The 15,549-nt window shown below is 47.6% G+C and overlaps 6 non-coding genes and 1 pseudogene across 6 annotated transcripts; all 7 read right to left on the reverse strand.

Annotated features, from left to right (window-relative positions):
* Nucleotides 1-7,693: 7,693 nt before the first annotated feature.
* LOC149978677 (uncharacterized) lies at nt 7,694-8,617 on the reverse strand (annotated as a pseudogene).
* A 1,571-nt stretch (nt 8,618-10,188) lies between these two features.
* LOC118947630 (U6 spliceosomal RNA) lies at nt 10,189-10,295 on the reverse strand. Its single transcript, XR_005041832.1, has one exon. It is a non-coding gene; the product is annotated as a U6 spliceosomal RNA (small nuclear RNA).
* Nucleotides 10,296-10,908: 613 nt separating this feature from the next.
* LOC118940618 (U6 spliceosomal RNA) lies at nt 10,909-11,015 on the reverse strand. Its single transcript, XR_005037206.2, has one exon. It is a non-coding gene; the product is annotated as a U6 spliceosomal RNA (small nuclear RNA).
* Nucleotides 11,016-11,873: 858 nt separating this feature from the next.
* LOC118940617 (U6 spliceosomal RNA) lies at nt 11,874-11,980 on the reverse strand. The gene has a single exon (XR_005037205.1). It is a non-coding gene; the product is annotated as a U6 spliceosomal RNA (small nuclear RNA).
* Nucleotides 11,981-12,838: 858 nt separating this feature from the next.
* Nucleotides 12,839-12,945, reverse strand: LOC118940616 (U6 spliceosomal RNA). Its single transcript, XR_005037204.2, has one exon. It is a non-coding gene; the product is annotated as a U6 spliceosomal RNA (small nuclear RNA).
* Nucleotides 12,946-13,803: 858 nt separating this feature from the next.
* Nucleotides 13,804-13,910, reverse strand: LOC118940615 (U6 spliceosomal RNA). The gene has a single exon (XR_005037203.1). It is a non-coding gene; the product is annotated as a U6 spliceosomal RNA (small nuclear RNA).
* An 858-nt stretch (nt 13,911-14,768) lies between these two features.
* On the reverse strand, nt 14,769-14,875 carry LOC118940644 (U6 spliceosomal RNA). Its single transcript, XR_005037232.2, has one exon. It is a non-coding gene; the product is annotated as a U6 spliceosomal RNA (small nuclear RNA).
* Between the last annotated feature and the right edge of the window lie 674 nt (nt 14,876-15,549).

Here is a 15,549-nt window from a genome sequence, read left to right on the forward strand (position 1 = left end):
AGGGGGGGGGGACAGCCCCTACACTGATATATGATGGTGTAGTGGAGGGGGGGGGGGGGGGGGGGGACAGCCCCTACACTGATATATGATGGTGTAGTGGAGGGGGGGGGGGGACAGCCCCTACACTGATATATGATGGTGTAGAGGAGGGGGGGGGGGGACAACCCCTACACTGATATATGATGGTGTAGAGGAGGGGGGGGGGGACAGCCCCTACACTGATATATGATGGTGTAGAGGAGGGGGGGGGGCAGCCCCTACACTGATATATGATGGTGTAGAGGAGGGGGGGGGGGGGGACAGCCCCTACACTGACATATGATGGTGTAGTGGAGGGGAACAGCCCCTACACTGATATATGATGGTGTAGTGGAGGGGAACAGCCCCTACACTGATATATGATGGTGTAGAGGAGGGGGGGGGGACAGCCCCTACACTGATATATGATGGTGTAGAGGAGGGGGGGGACAGCCCCTACACTGATATATGATGGTGTAGAGGAGGGGGGGGACAGCCCCTACACTGATATATGATGGTGTAGAGGAGGGGGGGGACAGCCCCTACACTGATATATGATGGTGTAGAGGAGGGGGGGGACAGCCCCTACACTGATATATGATGGTGTAGTGGAGGGGGGGGACAGCCCCTACACTGATATATGATGGTGTAGCCCAGTACGTTATTAACGAGTCAGAAGCTCATGGGCTGCAGTCTAGTGAACGATCACACAAGGCCTGCAAAGTACACTGGTATGTACACTGCTCAATAATAAAGGGAACACTAAAATAACACATCCTAGATCTGAATGAATGAAAAATTCTTATTAAATACTTTTTTCTTTACATAGTTGAATGTGCTGACAACAAAATCACACAAAAATGATCAATGGAAATCAGATGTATCAACCCATGGAGGTCTGGATTTGTAGTCACACTCAAAATTAAAGTGGAAAACCACACTATAGGCTGATCCAACTTTGATGTAATGTCCTTAGAACAAGTCAAAATGAGGCTCAGTAGTGTGTGGCCTCCGCGTGCCTGTATGACCTCCCTACAACGCCTGGGCATGCTCCTGATGAGGTGGAGGATGGTCTCCTGAGGGATCTCCTCCCAGACCTGGACTAAAGCATCCGCCAACTCCTGGACAGTCTGTGGTGCAACGTGGCGTTGGTGGATGGAGCGAGACATGATGTCCCAGATGTGCTCAATTGGATTCAGGTCTGGGGAACGGGCGGGCCAGTCCATAGCATCAATGCCTTCCTCTTGCAGGAACTGCTGACACACTCCAGCCACATGAGGTCTAGCATTGTTTTGCATTAGGAGGAACCCAGGGCCAACCGCACCAGCATATGGTCTCACAAGGGGTCTGAGGATCTCATCTCGGAACCAAATGGCAGTCAGGCCCCCCAAAGAAATGCCAACCCATACCATGACTGACCCACCGCCAAACCGGTCATGCCGGAGGATGTTGCAGGCAGCAGAACGTTCTCCACGGCGTCTCCAGACTCTGTCACGTCTGTCACATGTGCTCAGTGTGAACCTGCTTTCATCTGTGAAGAGCACAGGGCGCCAGTGGCGAATTTGCCAATCTTGGTGTTCTCTGGCAAATGCCAAACGTCCTGCACGGTGTTGGGCTGTAAGCACAACCCCCACCTGTGGACGTCGGGCCCTCATACCACCCTCATGGAGTCTGTTTCTGACCGTTTAAGCAGACACATGCACATTTGTGGCCTGCTGGAGGTCATTTTGCAGGGCTCTGGCAGTGCTCCTCCTGCTCCTCCTTTCACAAAGGCGGAGGTAGCGGTCCTGCTGCTGGGTTGTTGCCCTCCTACGGCCTCCTCCACGTCTCCTGATGTACTGGCCTGTCTCCTGGTAGCGCCTCCATGCTCTGGACACTACTCTGACAGACACAGCAGGCCTTCTTGCCACAGCTCGCATTGATGTGCCATCCTGGATGAGCTGCACTACCTGAGCCACTTGTGTGGGTTGTAGACTCCGTCTCATGCTACCACTAGAGTGAAAGTACCACCAGGATTCGAAAGTGACCAAAACACCAGCCAGGAAGCAGAGGAACTGAGAAGTGGTCTGTGGTCACCACCTGCAGAACCACTCCTTTATTGGGGGTGTCTTGCTAATTGCCTATAATTTCCACCTGTTGTCTATTCCATTTTCACAAACAGCATGTGAAATTTATTGTCAATCAGTTTTGCTTCCTAGGTGGACAGTTTGATTTCACAGAAGTGTGATTGACTTGGAGTTACATTGTGTTGTTTAAGTGTTCCCTTTATTTTTTTGAGCAGTGTATTTGTAAATCATGCAAATATACACACACTAAAACGTACGGTTCTGTTTGTGTACTCATCTCTTCTTTGTTGTCTCCCTATTTAAGGGGAACTCATTGGGGGTCGAGTATCTCTTCTCAAGGGGAACTCATTGGGGGTTGAGTATCTCTTCTTTGTTGTCTCTCTGTTTAAGGGGAACTCATTGGGGTCGAGTATCTCTTCTCCCAGACCGATAGTGACCAGAGGCTGGAGTCCAACCTCGGTAAGGACCCGGATGTCCCAGACGGGACACCTGATCTATTTGAGGGAGGAGAGGGAGAGGAGGACGACCTGGGAGAGCTTGAGGAGGAGGATGACCCCACCCTCGATGAGAGTCTCCCACCGGTCCCTCCACTCAGGAAGACCAGTCCACCGCCCACTGATCCCACTCAACCCAACCCATCCCAGCTACCTGTCATCACCACCCACTGATCCTACTCAACCCAACCCATCCCAGCTACCTGTCATCACCACCCACTGATCCCACTCAACCCAACCCTTCCCAGCTACCTGTCATCACACCCACTGATCCCACTCAACCCAACCCATCCCAGCTACCAGTCATCACCACCCACTGATCCCACTCAACCCAACCCATCCCAGCTACCAGTCCACCGCCCACTGATCCCACTCAACCCAACCCATCCCAGCTACCAGTCATCACACCCACTGATCCCACTCAACCCAACACATCCCAGCTACCTGTCATCACCACCCACTGATCCCACTCAACCCAACCCATCCCAGCTACGTGTCATCACACCCACTGATCCCACTCAACGCAACCCATCCCAGCTACCAGTCCACCGCCCCCTGATCCCACTCAACCCAACCCATCTACCAGTCATCACACCCACTGATCCCACTCAACCCAACCCATCCCAGCTACCTGTCATCACCACCCACTGATCCCACTCAACCCAGCCCATCCCAGCTACCAGTCCACCGCCCACTGATCCCACTCAACCCAACCCATCCCAGCTACCTGTCATCACACCCACTGATCCCACTCAACCCAGCCCATCCCAGCTACCTGTCATCACACCCACTGATCCCACTCAACCCAACCCATCCCAGCTACCTGTCATCACCACCCATTGATCCCACTCAACCCAACCCATCCCAGCTACCTGTCATCACACCCACTGATCCCACTCAACCCAACCCATCCCAGCTACCTGTCATCACCACCCACTGATCCCACTCAACCCAACCCATCCCAGCTACCTGTCATCACCACCCACTGATCCCACTCAACCCAACCCTTCCCAGCTACCTGTCATCACACCCACTGATCCCACTCAACCCAACCCATCCCAGCTACCTGTCATCACACCCACTGATCCCACTCAACCCAACCCATCCCAGCTACCAGTCCACCACCCACTGATCCCACTCAACCCATCCCAGCTACCAGTCATCACCACCCACTGATCCCACTCAACCCAACACATCCCAGCTACCAGTCCACCGCCCACTGATCCCACTCAACCCAACCCATCCCAGCAACCAGTCATCACCACCCACTGATCCCACTCAACCCAACCCTTCCCAGCTACCTGTCATCACACCCACTGATCCCACTCAACCCAACCCATCCCAGCTACCTGTCATCACACCCACTGATCCCACTCAACCCAACACATCCCAGCTACCAGTCCACCACCCACTGATCCCACTCAACCCATCCCAGCTACCAGTCATCACCACCCACTGATCCCACTCAACCCAACACATCCCAGCTACCAGTCCACCGCCCACTGATCCCACTCAACCCAACCCATCCCAGCTACCTGTCATCACCACCCATTGATCCCACTCAACCCAACCCATCCCAGCTACCTGTCATCACACCCACTGATCCCACTCAACCCAACACATCCCAGCTACCTGTCATCACCACCCACTGATCCCACTCAACCCAACCCTTCCCAGCTACCTGTCATCACACCCACTGATCCCACTCAACCCAACCCATCCCAGCTACCTGTCATCACACCCACTGATCCCACTCAACCCAACCCATCCCAGCTACCAGTCCACCACCCACTGATCCCACTCAACCCATCCCAGCTACCAGTCATCACCACCCACTGATCCCACTCAACCCAACACATCCCAGCTACCAGTCCACCGCCCACTGATCCCACTCAACCCAACCCATCCCAGCTACCAGTCATCACACCCACTGATCCCACTCAACCCAACACATCCCAGCTACCTGTCATCACCACCCACTGATCCCACTCAACCCAACCCATCCCAGCTACGTGTCATCACACCCACTGATCCCACTCAACCCAACCCATCCCAGCTACCAGTCCACCGCCCCCTGATCCCACTCAACCCAACCCATCCCAGCAACCAGTCATCATACCCACTGATCCCACTCAACCCAACCCATCCCAGCTACCAGTCCACCACCCACTGATCCCACTCAACCCAACCCATCTACCAGTCATCACACCCACTGATCCCACTCAACCCAACCCATCCCAGCTACCAGTCATCACACCCACTGATCCCACTCAACCCAGCCCATCCCAGCTACCTGTCATCACCACCCACTGATCCCACTCAACCCAGCCCATCCCAGCTACCAGTCTACCGCCCATTGATCCCACTCAACCCATCCCAGCTACCTGTCATCACACCCCTGATCCCACTCAACCCAACCCATCCCAGCTACCAGTCATCACACCCACTGATCCCACTCAACCCATCCCAGCTACCTGTCATCACACCCACTGATCCCACTCAACCCAACCCATTCCAGCTACCTGTCATCACACCCACTGATCCCACTCAACCCAACCCATCCCAGCTACCTGTCATCACCACCCACTGATCCCACTCAACCCAGCCCATCCCAGCTACCAGTCTACCGCCCACTGATCCCACTCAACCCATCCCAGCTACTTGTCATCACACCCACTGATCCCACTCAACCCAACCCATCCCAGCTACCTGTCATCACACCCACTGATCCCACTCAACCCAACCTATTCCAGCTACCAGTCATCACACCCACTGATCCCACTCAACCCAACCCATCCCAGCTACCAGTCCACCACCCACTGATCCCACTCAACCCAACCCATCTACCAGTCATCACACCCACTGATCCCACTCAACCCAACCCATCCCAGCTACCTGTCATCACCACCCACTGATCCCACTCAACCCAGCCCATCCCAGCTACCAGTCTACCGCCCACTGATCCCACTCAACCCATCCCAGCTACCTGTCATCACATCCCTGATCCCACTCAACCCAACCCATCCCAGCTACCTGTCATCACACCCACTGATCCCACTCAACCCAACCCATCCCAGCTACCTGTCATCACACCCACTGATGACTCAACGGAGGAGGTGGACACTGCACCCGCTGCCAATCAGGACACGGAGGATGACGTCAGTGCCGATCCACATCCTAAACAGCTCACATGACTTAAGTGTCTTTCCATTCATAACTATTAATCCAACCCTTCCCAAGGACTCTTCTATTTTTTAAGGAGAACATAGGACCTGAAGGGGTTTAGTGGATACCGGGAGTACATAGGACCTGATGGGGTTAGTGGATACCAGCAGTACATAGGACCTGATGGGGTTAGTGGATACCAGGAGTGCATAGGACCTGATGGGGTTAGTGGATACCAGGAGTACATAGGACCTGATGGGGTTAGTGGATACCAGGAGTACATAGGACCTGATGGGGTTAGTGGATACCAGGAGTGCATAGGACCTGATGGGGTTAGTGGATACCAGGAGAACATAGGACCTGATGGGGTTAGTGGATACCAGGAGTACATAGGACCTGATGGGGTTAGTGGATACCAGGAGTACATAGGACCTGATGGGGTTAGTGGATACCAGGAGAACATAGGACCTGATGGGGTTAGTGGATACCAGCACGTGGTCCTCCTGGCCAGGAGTCTGGTGAGGCTGCTGGAGGGGCCATGGTTCTCTAATAGGCACATAGAGGAGATCATGGCTCTCTGGGGAAATCTTCTGGCGAGAGACAAGGTAGCTGTCTCCTACCCCGAGAGGTTCCGGGACCGAGTCCTGCAGGGGCGCTTCAACAATTCAAAGACCTCAACCGTGAAGGGGGAAGAGAGTATGAAGGGGGAAGAGAGTGTGAAGGGGGAAGAGAGTGTGAAGGGGGAAGAGAGTGTGAAGGGGGAAGAGAGTGTGAAGTGGGAAGAGAGTGTGAAGGGGGAAGAGAGTGTGAAGGGGGAAGAGAGTGTGAAGGGGGAAGAGAGTGTGAAGGGGGAAGAGAGTGTGAAGGGGGAAGAGAGTGTGAAGGGGGAAGAGAGTGTGAAGGGGGAAGAGAGTGTGAAGGGGGAAGAGAGTGTGAAGGGGGAAGAGAGTGTGAAGGGGGAAGAGAGTGTGAAGGGGGAAGAGAGTGTGAAGGGGGAAGAGAGTGTGAAGGGGGAAGAGAGTGTGAAGGGGGAAGAGAGTCTGAAGGGGGAAGAGAGTGTGAAGGGGGAAGAGAGTGTGAAGGGGGAAGAGAGTGTGAAGGGGGAAGGGAGTATGAAGGGGGAAGAGAGTGTGAAGGGGGAAGAGAGTGTGAAGGGGGAAGAGAGTCTGAAGGAGGAAGAAAGTGAAGGGGGGAGGGAGTATGAAGGGGGAAGAGAGTGTGAAGGGGGAAGAGAGTATGAAGGGGGGAGAGAGTGTGAAGGGGGAAGAGAGTATGAAGGGGGGAGAGAGTGTGAATGGGGAAGAGAGTATGAATGGGGAAGAGAGTGTGAATGGGGAAGAGAGTGTGAAGGGGGAAGAGAGTGTGAAGGGGGAATAGAGTGTGAAGGCAGTTAACCCACTGTTCCTAGGCCGTCATTGAAAATAAGAATTTGTTCTTGACTGACTTGTCTAGTTAAATAAAGGTTTGTGCACCTTTTCTCCCTTGAAATTAATTTTGATTTATTTTCATACACTCTTTGTAAAGTTCAACAAATACAAAAATACAAGTAAATCGGTGATACTTTTCTACTCAGTCAATATAAAGACACACAAAAACACAACCAATCTACTCAGAGACTTGAGATGACCAGCAGATACTAGAGGTGACAGCAGGACAATGACGGCCTAGGAACAGTGGGTTAACTGCCTGTTCAGGGGCAGAATGACAGATTTGTACCTTGTCAGCTCGGGGGTTTGAACTTGCAACCTTCCAGTTACTAGTCCAACGCTCTAACCACTAGGCTACCTCCCACATCTCCCAGATGTCTTCTTTATATACCAAATATACCAAGTTTTTGCATGTCGGCATCATGTAATTACACATGAATAGCAGTTACTTTCGGGTATGTCTATTTGGGTTGGAAAATCTACATTTTGCCACTTTCTCTCGTGATTTCAGGTCCTCTGGAAATGTCTTTCCACAATGAGAGCAGTGGTATGTCTTCTCCTGTGTATGTAGTTTGGCTCTTTCAAGACCCTTATCTGAACAAAACCCTTTTCACACTGGGAGCAGAGGTGAGGCTACCCTCCTTTATGTGTCACCTCATGCCTTTTCAGGTTCCCTAACCTGGTAAAACGCCTTCCACACCCAGAGCATTGGAATGGCTTCTCTCCTGTGTGTGTCATCTCATGCGTTTTCAAGTTCCCTAACCGGGTATAACTCTTTCCACACTGCAAGCATTTGAATGGCTTCTCTACAGAGTGTTTTCTCTCGTGCTTTTTCATGTCCCCTAATGATAAATAGGTATTTTCACACTGGGGGCAATGATAGGGCTTATCTCCTGTGTGTGTATATATCTTATGTGATTTAAGGGACCCCAACCTTGTAAAACTCTTTCCACACTGGGAGCAGTGGTAAGGCTTCACTCCTGTGTGTGCTCTCTCATGCTCGTTCAGTTGTCTTGACCAGCTAAAACTACTTTTACAATGGGAACAATGATAAGCATTTTCCCCTGTGTGTGTTCTCTCATGAGATTTCAGGTCCCCTGATCGAGAAAATGTCCTTCCACACTGAGAGCATTGGAATGTTTTTTTCTCCTGTGTGTGTTCTCTTATGCTCGTGCAGATGTTTTGACTGGATAAATCTCTTTCCACACTGGAAGCAATGGTAAGGCTTGTCTCCTGTGTGTATTCTCTCGTGTTCTTTCAGTTGCCCAGACCAGCTAAAACTCTTTCCACACTGAGAGCAGTGATAAGGCTTCTTCCCTGCATGTGTTCTCTTGTGGTTTTTCAGGCTCCATAAACGGGTATAACTCTTTCCACACTGGGAACAGTGGTGTCGTCTCGCTGGTTCAGACGTCTCTGGTTCCTCTGAGTCGGGTCTCTCTTCTGCCAAAGACAAACAGAGTGGTTAAAACAGGGAGACCTGCATGGAATCTCCACATACAATTTAGTCATTTAGTCAGACCCTCTTATCCAGAGAGACTTACAGTCAAGTGCTCTTAGCATGTGATGCATGTGCTCCATTGTTTACATGACCCATGTACTTTACACTGTGTGGCTTTAAGGGAATAGTATGGTCACTATCCAGAGCAACTTGCAGTTAGTGCATCCATCTTAAGGTAGCTTGGTGAGACAACCACAACAGTGATAGTAAATACAGTCTCCCTCGGTTAGTGCATCCATCTTAAGGTAGCTCAACTCAATTTGGTTGAAACCTAGTTTGGCTATTGAGCAATTAAGCTGGCTAGCTAACGCTACCTTAAGAAAATATCTGATGGCGGAGAAAAAGCGTTGGAACATCAAGCTCTTCAACATTCCAATAATCCTTCACAAGGAGTTGGTACCAAATTGGGACACTTACCGACCAGAGCCTACTGGACAAAATATGTTTCAGAGGACATGAAAATTCTAGTCTCCCCTCCCATCAACAATATACATCCAAAGTATAACATTTTCCCACCATCTGCCATGTAGTTGCCTTCCTTGCCATAACCCAAACCCATCAAAGTCGGTACGCCGTTTGCTGAAGCCACCTGACACCTGAGTTAAGCCTCATCCCTGGTGCCAGCTGGGAAACCTACCAAGTAGACCACCAACATAGTTTATATAATACAAGCGCAGCTAACTGTGTTCTGAGGTCAAGTGTTAAAAATATTACAAAGACAATTTCCACCACTTTATACTATAACCAGTTAAACTACGACTCCCAGACTGCATTGCAATGCCCCACTGGAAAACGTAAGTCCAACTGACTAAAACATCACTAAAAATCAAAGGACATCATGACAACTGCAGGCAGGGTAGCCTAGTGGTTAGAATGTTGGACTAGTAACCGCAAGATCGAATCCCAGAGCTAACAAGGTAAAAATCTGTCGTTCTACCCCTGATCAAGACAACTAACACACTGTTCCTAGGCCATCATCGAAAATAAGAAATTGTTCCTAAATGACTATTCTCTTTCTCTCCTTCTCTCTCTGAGTCTGACTTTGATGTCAGAGAGACTGAGTTTGAGTCTGACTTTGATGTCTGTTTAAAATGTTGTGACATTCAAGTTTGTTATGTTTAATACAACTGGACTAAAATTGAACACAAGTCTCTCTCCAATTCATTTGTAGATATTGAATAAAGTTGGACTCAGAGTGCAACCTTGTCTCACTCCCCAATTCATTTTTAAACTTTGAATAAAGTTGAACTCAGACTGCAACCGTGCCTAACTCGCCAATTATTTGTCTACATGTTGAATAAAGTTGGTCTCAGGCTGCAACCTTGTCTCACTCCCCATTTCAAAATAAGGAAGTCTTCACAAATGTTCCTGTCATTCTACTGTAGACTGAGCTTCTCTCATCCAGCATTTCCCCTCCTCCTTAGACTAGACTGAGGGGAATGGACAATTTATTCTCCCCGGGTCACTACCGCCCAATCTTCTCTGTTTGGTTCCAATTTCTCTGTGTCTCGACGTGTGAGGAAAATAAGGAGCGCTTCACGGATTTGCGTGTCATCCTTTCGCAGGGGCCATGCTAATCTTCTCTGTATCGATCCAATTTTAGTATATGTGCTGCCAAAGCGAGCACAATACAAAGCTATGAGAGGCCCTCATATATAGATCACAACCTCTCTGAAGGTTCTGGTCATGGTTGGGGTCAAACAGAGTTCAGACCCTCAAAAACCACCCCTAGAATATTGCTGTGATGTTTAAACTTTATTTGGAGATGTAGAACTTGAAATAGAATTGCAGGCTGTTGTGACTGTGACTGTTTAAAATGTTGTGACATTCAAGTTTGTTATGTTTAATACAACTGGACTAAAATTGAACACAAGTCTCTCTCCAATTCATTTGTAGATATTGAATAAAGTTGGACTCAGAGTGCAACCTTGTCTCACTCCCCAATTCATTTTTAAACTTTGAATAAAGTTGAACTCAGACTGCAACCGTGCCTAACTCGCCAATTATTTGTCTACATGTTGAATAAAGTTGGTCTCAGGCCTTGTCTCACTCCCCATTTCAAAATTAAGGAAGTCTTCACAAATGTTCCTGTCATTCTACTGTAGACTGAGCTTCTCTCATCCAGCATTTCCCCTCCTCCTTAGACTAGACTGAGGGGAATGGACAATTTATTCTCCCCGGGTCACTACCGCCCAATCTTCTCTGTTTGGTTCCAATTTCTCTGTGTCTCGACGTGTGAGGAAAATAAGGAGCGCTTCACGGATTTGCGTGTCATCCTTTCGCAGGGGCCATGCTAATCTTCTCTGTATCGATCCAATTTTAGTATATGTGCTGCCAAAGCAAGCACAATACAAAGCTATGAGAGGCCCTCATATATAGATCACAACCTCTCTGAAGGTTCTGGTCATGGTTGGGGTCAAACAGAGTTCAGACCCTCAAAAACCACCCCTAGAATATTGCTGTGATGTTTAAACTTTATTTGGAGATGTAGAACTTGAAATAGAATTGACTTTAGATTTTTTTCAAGATTGATCTTAGACTAAAATGTAGTTTAAAAACAAAGCCTTTTATGATTCAGGACTCTTGGTCTGTAACCCCTCCCTCACCTGCTGCTTTTAGTTGCTCCTCCCCAAGTCTTTGTTCCCCTGCCCCGACCACTTCCCACCCTTCCCCCGTTTTCTGCAACATGGCCTGGCCAAGGATACTTATAACTAACTCCCCAATTAGTAGAGGGAGAGAGTTTGAGTCTGAGTCTGACTTTGATGTCTGTTTAAAATGTTGTGACATTCAAGTTTGTTATGTTTAATACAACTGGACTAAAATTGAACACAAGTCTCTCTCCAATTCATTTGTAGATATTGAATAAAGTTGGACTCAGAGTGCAACCTTGTCTCACTCCCCAATTCATTTTTAAACTTTGAATAAAGTTGAACTCAGACTGCAACCGTGCCTAACTCGCCAATTATTTGTCTACATGTTGAATAAAGTTGGTCTCAGGCTGCAACCTTGTCTCACTCCCCATTTCAAAATTAAGGAAGTCTTCACAAATGTTCCTGTCATTCTACTGTAGACTGAGCTTCTCTCATCCAGCATTTCCCCTCCTCCTTAGACTAGACTGAGGGGAATGGACAATTTATTCTCCCCGGGTCACTACCGCCCAATCTTCTCTGTTTGGTTCCAATTTCTCTGTGTCTCGACGTGTGAGGAAAATAAGGAGCGCTTCACGGATTTGCGTGTCATCCTTTCGCAGGGGCCATGCTAATCTTCTCTGTATCGATCCAATTTTAGTATATGTGCTGCCAAAGCGAGCACAATACAAAGCTATGAGAGGCCCTCATATATAGATCACAACCTCTCTGAAGGTTCTGGTCATGGTTGGGGTCAAACAGAGTTCAGACCCTCAAAAACCACCCCTAGAATATTGCTGTGATGTTTAAACTTTATTTGGAGATGTAGAACTTGAAATAGAATTGACTTTAGATTTTTTTCAAGATTGATCTTAGACTAAAATGTAGTTTAAAAACAAAGCCTTTTATGATTCAGGACTCTTGGTCTGTAACCCCTCCCTCACCTGCTGCTTTTAGTTGCTCCTCCCCAAGTCTTTGTTCCCCTGCCCCGACCACTTCCCACCCTTCCCCCGTTTTCTGCAACATGGCCTGGCCAAGGATACTTATAACTAACTCCCCAATTAGTAGAGGGAGAGAGTTTGAGTCTGAGTCTGACTTTGATGTCTGTTTAAAATGTTGTGACATTCAAGTTTGTTATGTTTAATACAACTGGACTAAAATTGAACACAAGTCTCTCTCCAATTCATTTGTAGATATTGAATAAAGTTGGACTCAGAGTGCAACCTTGTCTCACTCCCCAATTCATTTTTAAACTTTGAATAAAGTTGAACTCAGACTGCAACCGTGCCTAACTCGCCAATTATTTGTCTACATGTTGAATAAAGTTGGTCTCAGGCTGCAACCTTGTCTCACTCCCCATTTCAAAATTAAGGAAGTCTTCACAAATGTTCCTGTCATTCTACTGTAGACTGAGCTTCTCTCATCCAGCATTTCCCCTCCTCCTTAGACTAGACTGAGGGGAATGGACAATTTATTCTCCCCGGGTCACTACCGCCCAATCTTCTCTGTTTGGTTCCAATTTCTCTGTGTCTCGACGTGTGAGGAAAATAAGGAGCGCTTCACGGATTTGTGTGTCATCCTTTCGCAGGGGCCATGCTAATCTTCTCTGTATCGATCCAATTTTAGTATATGTGCTGCCAAAGCGAGCACAATACAAAGCTATGAGAGGCCCTCATATATAGATCACAACCTCTCTGAAGGTTCTGGTCATGGTTGGGGTCAAACAGAGTTCAGACCCTCAAAAACCACCCCTAGAATATTGCTGTGATGTTTAAACTTTATTTGGAGATGTAGAACTTGAAATAGAATTGACTTTAGATTTTTTTCAAGATTGATCTTAGACTAAAATGTAGTTTAAAAACAAAGCCTTTTATGATTCAGGACTCTTGGTCTGTAACCCCTCCCTCACCTGCTGCTTTTAGTTGCTCCTCCCCAAGTCTTTGTTCCCCTGCCCCGACCACTTCCCACCCTTCCCCCGTTTTCTGCAACATGGCCTGGCCAAGGATACTTATAACTAACTCCCCAATTAGTAGAGGGAGAGAGTTTGAGTCTGAGTCTGACTTTGATGTCTGTTTAAAATGTTGTGACATTCAAGTTTGTTATGTTTAATACAACTGGACTAAAATTGAACACAAGTCTCTCTCCAATTCATTTGTAGATATTGAATAAAGTTGGACTCAGAGTGCAACCTTGTCTCACTCCCCAATTCATTTTTAAACTTTGAATAAAGTTGAACTCAGACTGCAACCGTGCCTAACTCGCCAATTATTTGTCTACATGTTGAATAAAGTTGGTCTCAGGCTGCAACCTTGTCTCACTCCCCATTTCAAAATTAAGGAAGTCTTCACAAATGTTCCTGTCATTCTACTGTAGACTGAGCTTCTCTCATCCAGCATTTCCCCTCCTCCTTAGACTAGACTGAGGGGAATGGACAATTTATTCTCCCCGGGTCACTACCGCCCAATCTTCTCTGTTTGGTTCCAATTTCTCTGTGTCTCGACGTGTGAGGAAAATAAGGAGCGCTTCACGGATTTGCGTGTCATCCTTTCGCAGGGGCCATGCTAATCTTCTCTGTATCGATCCAATTTTAGTATATGTGCTGCCAAAGCGAGCACAATACAAAGCTATGAGAGGCCCTCATATATAGATCACAACCTCTCTGAAGGTTCTGGTCATGGTTGGGGTCAAACAGAGTTCAGACCCTCAAAAACCACCCCTAGAATATTGCTGTGATGTTTAAACTTTATTTGGAGATGTAGAACTTGAAATAGAATTGACTTTAGATTTTTTTCAAGATTGATCTTAGACTAAAATGTAGTTTAAAAACAAAGCCTTTTATGATTCAGGACTCTTGGTCTGTAACCCCTCCCTCACCTGCTGCTTTTAGTTGCTCCTCCCCAAGTCTTTGTTCCCCTGCCCCGACCACTTCCCACCCTTCCCCCGTTTTCTGCAACATGGCCTGGCCAAGGATACTTATAACTAACTCCCCAATTAGTAGAGGGAGAGAGTTTGAGTCTGAGTCTGACTTTGATGTCTGTTTAAAATGTTGTGACATTCAAGTTTGTTATGTTTAATACAACTGGACTAAAATTGAACACAAGTCTCTCTCCAATTCATTTGTAGATATTGAATAAAGTTGGACTCAGAGTGCAACCTTGTCTCACTCCCCAATTCATTTTTAAACTTTGAATAAAGTTGAACTCAGACTGCAACCGTGCCTAACTCGCCAATTATTTGTCTACATGTTGAATAAAGTTGGTCTCAGGCTGCAACCTTGTCTCACTCCCCATTTCAAAATTAAGGAAGTCTTCACAAATGTTCCTGTCATTCTACTGTAGACTGAGCTTCTCTCATCCAGCATTTCCCCTCCTCCTTAGACTAGACTGAGGGGAATGGACAATTTATTCTCCCCGGGTCACTACCGCCCAATCTTCTCTGTTTGGTTCCAATATCTCTGTGTCTCGACGTGTGAGGAAAATAAGGAGCGCTTCACGGATTTGCGTGTCATCCTTTCGCAGGGGCCATGCTAATCTTCTCTGTATCGATCCAATTTTAGTATATGTGCTGCCAAAGCGAGCACAATACAAAGCCATGAGAGGCCCTCATATATAGATCACAACCTCTCTGAAGGTTCTGGTCATGGTTGGGGTCAAACAGAGTTCAGACCCTCAAAAACCACCCCTAGAATATTGCTGTGATGTTTAAACTTTATTTGGAGATGTAGAACTTGAAATAGAATTGACTTTAGATTTTTTTCAAGATTGATCTTAGACTAAAATGTAGTTTAAAAACAAAGCCTTTTATGATTCAGGACTCTTGGTCTGTAACCCCTCCCTCACCTGCTGCTTTTAGTTGCTCCTCCCCAAGTCTTTGTTCCCCTGCCCCGACCACTTCCCACCCTTCCCCCGTTTTCTGCAACATGGCCTGGCCAAGGATACTTATAACTAACTCCCCAATTAGTAGAGGGAGAGAGAGAGAGAGAGAGTTTGAGTCTGAGTCTGACTTTGATGTCTGTTTAAAATGTTGTGACATTCAAGTTTGTTATGTTTAATACAACTGGACTAAAATTGAACACAAGTCTCTCTCCAATTCATTTGTAGATATTGAATAAAGTTGGACTCAGAGTGCAACCTTGTCTCACTCCCCAATTCATTTTTAAACTTTGAATAAAGTTGAACTCAGACTGCAACCGTGCCTAACTCGCCAATTATTTGTCTACATGTTGAATAAAGTTGGTCTCAGGCTGCAACCTTG

Source organism: Oncorhynchus mykiss, chromosome 13 (assembly GCF_057628025.1).
Source record: "Oncorhynchus mykiss isolate SJ-2025 chromosome 13, ASM5762802v1, whole genome shotgun sequence".
NCBI classification, from domain to species: domain Eukaryota; kingdom Metazoa; phylum Chordata; class Actinopteri; order Salmoniformes; family Salmonidae; genus Oncorhynchus; species Oncorhynchus mykiss.